Below are 7173 nucleotides of genomic sequence, written 5' to 3' on the forward strand. Positions count from 1 at the left end.
CCCCATTTCGTTTCTAATTTACAGCAGTGGCGACAATCCTAATGCAATCAAGGACACCGCATCAACTGAAATAGCAACAACGTTAATTTCGCAGCGATGATGATGGTTGCAGCAGGGCAAGAATTTTGAATCTAATGTAATCAAGAGAAGAAATAGCCCTGAAAATTCAAGACAAAGCAAAAACTAAAATTAAATTAAAACAAGAATATGACAACTATAGCAATGACAAAACAAAACGTGCAAATGGATCAAACCCAAGGAAAAGATCAGGTCAGTACCAAGATAATAGAATCAGAACTAGCAATAGCCCCGGCATTGGCTTCCGGCAGTGGCAATACCTTCGCCAGTGGCTCCGATTGAGACAAACTCCAACAAACACAATATAGCCAAGAACATCAGAGGCAGATACAGGGTATTTACAGAGCAAAAAGGGTTTAGAAATGGCGTTTCTCATGACTAAGGCTTAATTGACTCACCATTAATGATGGCGGCGACTAGAGATTCCGGCGATGGTGGCGGCAGAGGAATGGTCCCTCCTCTGTGCGCCACTCTCTCTCACACGTCTCGTCCCCCTTCCCTGCGACAACATCAACGAAACCTCTTCTCTCATATTCGGATCCTCCCAGCGACGGTGGCGGCTTCCATCAAAGGTGGCTGCGGCAATGGAACCTCCCTCCTCTTTCACGCGGTGCTTTTCTGCCACAATCGCTCTCTCCTCTCACACGCGTCGTTCTTCCCCCTCCTGTGCGGCAATAACGGCGGCGGCGCCGGCAGAGAAGAAACCCCCGCCAGTGCTTCCTTTCTTCCTCCTCTCCTCTTCTTCCCCTTCGCCCTTCCCTCCTCTGGCCATTCTCTTTTGCTCCCTCTGTTATTTCAGAGGATATGTGGTATACGTTTGTTTTGTGAGCAAGTGATAAGGAATAAAGGAACGTGGATCATTAGGAAAAAGATGGGTGGCAGTGTGCATGTACGTGTGTGATTGGTTAGGGAGTATACGTATTAGATGATAACAATACGCATAAAGTAAGGAATTTAGGGTTAGAGTTAGAGTAAAATATGTACGAGTAACTTATGAAATTTACAAAATATTCGAGATGAAATAACAATTTATGATTCAAATATAATACTGTAAAAATTACTTTTAGGGCACGTATAATTTTATTTATTAATTTATCAAAGAGTTCAAATAACTGTTTCTAATTTAAATAATAAAATGAACGTATTAATCATATTTTATAAGATACAATTTAAACCCAAATATCAATTACCTAAATTAAATCATATAACTTTTCATTATCTTTCCATCACCAGAACATTAATAAAAATTGTACATATATATTAATTGACTTAAATTTAAAGTATTTATGAAAATTAATTTAATCATTTCTAATAAATTAATATCAAAGAGCTCAAATTAATAAAATAAATCATAATCCATTCGTAATAGAAATTACTTAAATTAAGTTATATATAGTTCGTCCATTACTAAATTTTAATTCCAAATTATATAAAATAAATAATTATAGAAATTACACAAAAATATTAATTAATCTAACTCCAAATATTCATAAAACTAATTTAATTATTCTTAATAGATTATTTTATACAAATAGAGAGTTCAAATTAATAATAAATCATAGCTTTTTTAAAATAGAAGTTACTTAAATTAAACTGTACAATTCATTCTTATTTTTCAATTATTAATATTATGCAAAATATTCAATTATATTAAAATTACTTAAGAATTTTAATTGATTAAAAATAAAATTATCTTCGAATCTATTTAATTATTTTTAATATAATAATTTCTAAAATTATAAAGTCTAAACTTAATAAGATAAAATCACAATTTATTTATATTTAGATTTTCAAAAATACGGGATGCTACATTCTATCCACCTTACAAAAATTTTTGTCCTTGAAAATTGATATAAGATGGAAGAAAAAGTTTATATTCACATCCTCTTTTGAACATGTCAAAAAAAGCAAGGAAATCATATCTCGTGGATATGGAAGAGAATATACAAGGCGATGCAGAAGTTGATAAAATAACTTGACACAAACTAAATGTTAAAATCAAAAATCAAGTAGGCTCAATGTTTGGTCAGAATTTTTCACAAAACATAATCACCTCTTCTCATTGCCTCAAAACCCTACGACTCCTTGTAACTTCGTACACTTATCAGTTTCACTTTTTGCACTCACAAATTGCGTCCCTAAGAACTAATATATAAGGAATACTAAACTTGAGAAGAGAAGAAGAAACGGCACAGACGGTATTTGCAAAAATTGGAAGAATACTCAGAAGGGGAGTAGAACTAAAATCTTAAGAAAGAATTTTAAATAAAGGATTTTGATATGAACAATAATAGAAAAATTAGTACATCAACTTAAAACAACTTCAAATTAAATTAGAGGGAATTGGTTTATCCTCTCAAAAGGAAGAATATATAAATCCAACATTTCTCAAAAGAACTAAACAAAGTATAAATGATATGTTATGCTAAATTAATTTCAAGTTAAAATAAATCATGTTAGGTTTGTAAATTAAGGCTTATTTGGTACTAAGGGAAAAATATTTCCTTTAAGAATCTTGGAGGATACCCAAGTATATAATTAGATAAAAGTAGGCATAAAATTATAGTAAGAGTAAAAGAAAATCATATTTTATTTAAAGAAAAAATTCTGAAGTTTTCCTATAAATCAATACAAGATAAATAGGATATTACTAATAATCAAGATTAAACTATATAATTAAGTTTCAAAGTTTACGTAAAAAAGTATATGTTGAATTATAAATAATTCTATCAAAATTTAAAGAAGGGTTATGGATGCAGTCAAGTAAGAAAAGAATTGAATCAAAATTTTTCTCAAAGAGAGTATGAAACAAGAACTCAAGAAGGAAATTACAAGAAATGGTAATTGCACTGAAAAAAAAATCTGAGTTCAGAGCAAGGAGCATAGCGTTTGTGAGGTAAGGATAAATATTTCAAAAGATTTAAACAACAACCAGATACAGAATCAAACAAAGACATGCACGAATGATAAGATAAGGTTGGCAAGAAAGAGATCAGGAATAAGAAATTCCAATGCAATAGATAAAGAAAGAGATAATGCTAAGCCCGAATAAAGATCATACGTCGAAACGGAACTAACCTCTAGAACTTAATTTTTAACGTTCTCCAAAATCTTGTAATTCGTGTTACCTATTACTTCCATTTCGTCTATGATAACCCGTTAGTGTTCCCATATACATAAGTCATTAGTATTAAGTTAGCCAGACTTAATACCATGAGGTATGCAATGGTAAGCTAACAGCGTTAATCAATAGATAGGCATGCATATGAAACATAAACTCTCGTCACTAGGACAAGTCGTACTGCATGACGGACACTCAGAGTATGCAGTGAAGCATAGTCAGTCCATTCCCAAGGTTCTAACAGGAACAAACTGCTCTGATACCATAATGTAACACCCTTATTTTTAGAACCTCATGATCGTACTAAAAGCTCAGGCGTTACTTACCTTTACTCTGTTAATTTAATATTATGGTTAATTAATATTGAGCCTTCGCGAATATAAACAGAATCCTAGTTACGAAAAAGAAAAGATTTTATGTTAATCCACTTAATCACATAATTATATTCACACAATAATAAATACATAAACTTAATTAGAAATTCTTTAATACAAATCATGCCCCTCTAAAATCTCAAAATGACAATTGACGAGGGGTGAAGTCTTAACTAACCAACAAACAGAAAATACAATGTATATATAAAGCTTGTTGGTTGGTCATTCATACAGTCTAGGAAACTGATTAAGATTCTCTTACAAGAAAAGAAAGGTTTTGGATTTTCTAAAAAATTCAATATTGTTTCTTTGAAAAGTTTTGGATGATTAGCTGTTGATTTTTAAAAGGTTCATAGGAGGAACGATAATCACTGCCTTGAAATCAATTCTTCTCTTTATACGTATCTTCTTATAACAATTCTTAAACCCTCTACTAAGAACCCTTTCGAGGACGATGTTCTCACCCCCTACAGAATTTATTTTTTAGTGGCAGGTTCAGGAAGTTTTGACCCAAAGCTACGACCAACCTACAAGCTTTGTATATACATTGTATTTTCTGTTTGTTGGTTAGTTAAGACTTCACCCCTCGTCAATTGTCATTTTGAGGTTTTAGAGGGGCAGAATCTATATTAAAGAAGTTCTAATTAAGTTTATGTATTTATTATTGTGTGAATATAATTATGTGATTAAGTGGATTAACATAAAGACTTTTCGTTTTCATAACTAGGATTCAGTTTATATTCGCGAAGGCTCAATATTAAATAACCATAATATTAAATTAACGGATTAAAGGTAAATAACACCTGAACTATTAGTACGATCATGAGGTGTTAAAAGTAAGGATGTTACACAAGTTGCTGCATGGCTCAAAAGTTCTGCAGAAGATAGATTTAATGACCAAATTTCAAAAATTCACCATAAATTGTATACTTAACTAAAAGGCTTCAACTTTTTCAGTCCAACTCCATATATAATATATTCCCAAGTTTAACTCAGACATTGTTCTACACAATTTCGATCATCATAGAATTAGTTATAGTCTTTCAAAGTTGTTGACCACATTTAAAAGTAATACTGAAAATCAGATTTCGCAGTCTAACTTCGAAAATTCATAACTAATTCTTCAAGTAATACAAACCTCACAAAATTAAACATAACAACTACATTTATTCTAGTTTACTCAACATTTAATCCCATACAATTTTGTTCACTATTGATTTACTACACTTATTTCAGAAAATCAGACTTTCAAGGAAACGGTTTAGCATTTTAAATCCCAATCCATCAATAACCTTCAAGGTCAATTCCAATCAGTCACAAGTCAATTCAACAGCAGTTATGATGCATCAATTAACCAGTTCAACATCTAACGATTTAATATAATCCATTAAAGCTCAAAATTTCCAGCAAGTAGTCATTAGATAATTCACAATTCACACATAATCAACCAATGTCATAAAATCATCAAATCTAATCACATTCTCAGCCACAAATCAACATCAATCTTTTCAATTAATTACTCACAACAACTAAACTTATTTGTCTTTATTCAATTAACTTTGTAGGCAATCTAAAATTAAAACCATTAAACTTTAAAACGTATCCCCTACCTCGATGTTACAACTAAAAGAAGTCAGAGATGGAATTGTAGCGTGATGACTGGTTGGACTACACCTTAAATGCAGCAGCTCCATCATCCTTTATCAACCAACGTCAACAGCATTCACAACGACTTTGATAGAGCAGCAGCAACACGAGATGGCCAAGACAGCAAGCAAAAATGATGAATTCAAATTAGATAGAAGAAACAATTTTGGAAATCCAAGGGTAGAGCAGATACTAAATTACAATAGAACAAGAGCAAGGCTAATATAATGGTGGTAGAATAAAAAAACGTTAAACCAGCACAAGATAGCAGTGAGGGTTCAGAACAAGAACGTCTTACAATAATTAGGAAGGAATAAGGGAACGAAGAAGCAGCAGCAGTAGCACAGATGACTACAACAGCAACAGGGAAGATGGCTTCCTCCTCTACCTCGATTCGTGATTCCGGCAGGGCGGTCCAGGCAGAATCGACGGTGATGATAGAGCCTTTGGTGGTGGCGATGCTTGGTGGCAATGAGGGTAGCACTTCCTCCCTCTTCTACCTCGTGGTCTCCCTCTCTATCTCTCCCATTCTCTGTTGATCATCTCTCTCTCTGCCTTGCAACAACGATGGCAACTGTAAGAATCGCAACTAATCAACCACTTAATTAAGTAATTAATATTGCCCAAATTAGAATCCAAAAAGTTAGAATGAGAATTTGAGGATTTAAATGTGATTTTTGGACTCAGTAGGTCTTTCTGAGTCAGAAAAAGGTATTTTCTGCGAAAAACCGTAAAAAACTGCGAACCAGCAGTTAAACCGGTTCAAGCCTGCCCGGTACTGCGCGAGAAAAAGTGAAAACTGTCAAAAACTATAGAAAAATATTAGAAGTCGAAATCGGACATTAATTTTAAAGGTTTGGCCTAAAGTTGTGCCAAACGGGCTAAAAACGCTAACGGGTTAGACCGAGCCCAAGCCCAACATATATAAAGGTTCATTTAATGAACCCTTCACCTCATTAACACACACTCAGCAGAAGAGAAGAGGAAAAGGAGAAGAGAGAAACACTATTCACTCTTCACTTCAATCCACGATATCTCGAGCTACGGTGCTCCGATTCGCGTGCCGTTAGCGGCTACGCGAAGTTCTTGCTGAGCCCGTCACATCTATCTAAGTATTGTGGTAAGTTTTTCGAGTTTCCCTGCCCAGTTTTCGTGTTCTTGACAAATTCGAGTTTTAGGGTTTGGTTTTGAGTGAAATCTTGTGTTTTGGGTGTTTAGGTACACTCTAGCACTTGATTGCTTGTGGTTTTGGCTTCCAAAACTGTTAGATAAGGTGAGTTACTCTTGAACCCTTGTGAAATTTCAATTTTTATGAGCCCTAGGTTGATTTGTGATGGTTTATGCATATATAGCTTGATTGTTGTGAGTTTGGTGCTTGTTGGAGTTACATTGGAATCTTGGATTGTGTTGGAAAGCTTGTTGGCTATTATTGTGTGCTCAATTTTGGATTAAGGACATATTCAGAATTGGCCAAAGTATAATTTCGGTTTTCTCTATGTAGTATATAATATTCATGGACACTTAAGGTAGTGACTCATATGATAAGTTTGGAAATTATATGTTGTTGATGATTGTTTGTGTTGATGATGTATAATGAATTGATGTTATTATTGTGGTTAAATGATGAAGTTGAGATATGATGGATTTGGATGAATGAGTATTGTTGATTATGAATATGAATCATGGTTGAGTTGATGATGAGAATTGATAGTGAGATAATGATGATTGGTGGATATGTTGTATATGTGATAATTGAGGTTGAGAATAATGAAATGTGAAGGAAAATGTGGTATGATTGGTGTAATATGATACAAAAGGTAGATTTGATGAAAATGGAGTTTGAAATGGTTTGGTATAGTTTTGGTTGTGTTTTATAAGCAATTGTGGAAATTGTGAAATTTGGTAAATGTGGATTTTTGGTGAACTTTGTCTGGTCATAACTTTTGCCCCAGT

The sequence above is a fragment of the Arachis hypogaea genome, chromosome 12 (genome assembly GCF_003086295.3).
Source record: "Arachis hypogaea cultivar Tifrunner chromosome 12, arahy.Tifrunner.gnm2.J5K5, whole genome shotgun sequence".
In the NCBI taxonomy this organism is placed as follows: Eukaryota; Viridiplantae; Streptophyta; class Magnoliopsida; order Fabales; family Fabaceae; genus Arachis; species Arachis hypogaea.